The sequence below is a fragment of the Macadamia integrifolia genome, chromosome 9 (genome assembly GCF_013358625.1).
Source record: "Macadamia integrifolia cultivar HAES 741 chromosome 9, SCU_Mint_v3, whole genome shotgun sequence".
Taxonomy (NCBI): Eukaryota; Viridiplantae; Streptophyta; class Magnoliopsida; order Proteales; family Proteaceae; genus Macadamia; species Macadamia integrifolia.
The window spans coordinates 17,653,456-17,653,959 of record NC_056565.1 but is presented as its reverse complement, the minus strand read 5'-3'; the positions used below and the strand labels follow the sequence as shown (position 1 = coordinate 17,653,959).

At 33.9% G+C, this 504-nt stretch overlaps 1 protein-coding gene across 1 annotated transcript in view; it reads left to right on the top strand.

Moving 5' to 3' along the window:
• LOC122089576 (malonyl-coenzyme:anthocyanin 5-O-glucoside-6'''-O-malonyltransferase-like) overlaps positions 1 to 504 on the top strand; it is a 6,975-nt gene that overhangs the window by 2,374 nt on the left and 4,097 nt on the right. The gene's annotated exons all lie outside the window — the stretch shown is intronic.

The following is a 504-nucleotide window of genomic DNA, read 5'->3' as shown; positions in this document are numbered from 1 at the left end:
CTCTCTCTCTCTCTCTCTCTCTCCACGCCCTCCAACCCGCCACTGTATCCTCCTACCCTTTGTTTAGCCCACTTAAATACATATATGAGAAAATAAAAAAAAATGGAAGAAGGCATGTAAAGTTGCAAACAAATTTCACCTGGCTAATTTTCTGAAAAAATAAAATAAAATAATTCAGCATTATAAAGTAAGTAAACGATCCATCACTTATAATCACACATATAACCTTAAGGATAATGAAAAATTAATTATTTAGAGGCAGTTTTTACGTAGCTAAATAATCTTGTTTTAAAAAAAGTAAAAGACTAGATTTTAGCGGTAGTACTTAACGCACATAAATTCATTTATTTTATAGTAATACTCAATTTATATGTGGTAGTTTTTATTATCAAAGAAATTTATTTTATTTAAAAATAAACAAACTGCCCCCTTACCGGCCCTAGCACCTCCAGCAATTATCACCTGTCCCGGCCTCTCACCCTGCTCCCATCCCCACCACCACCA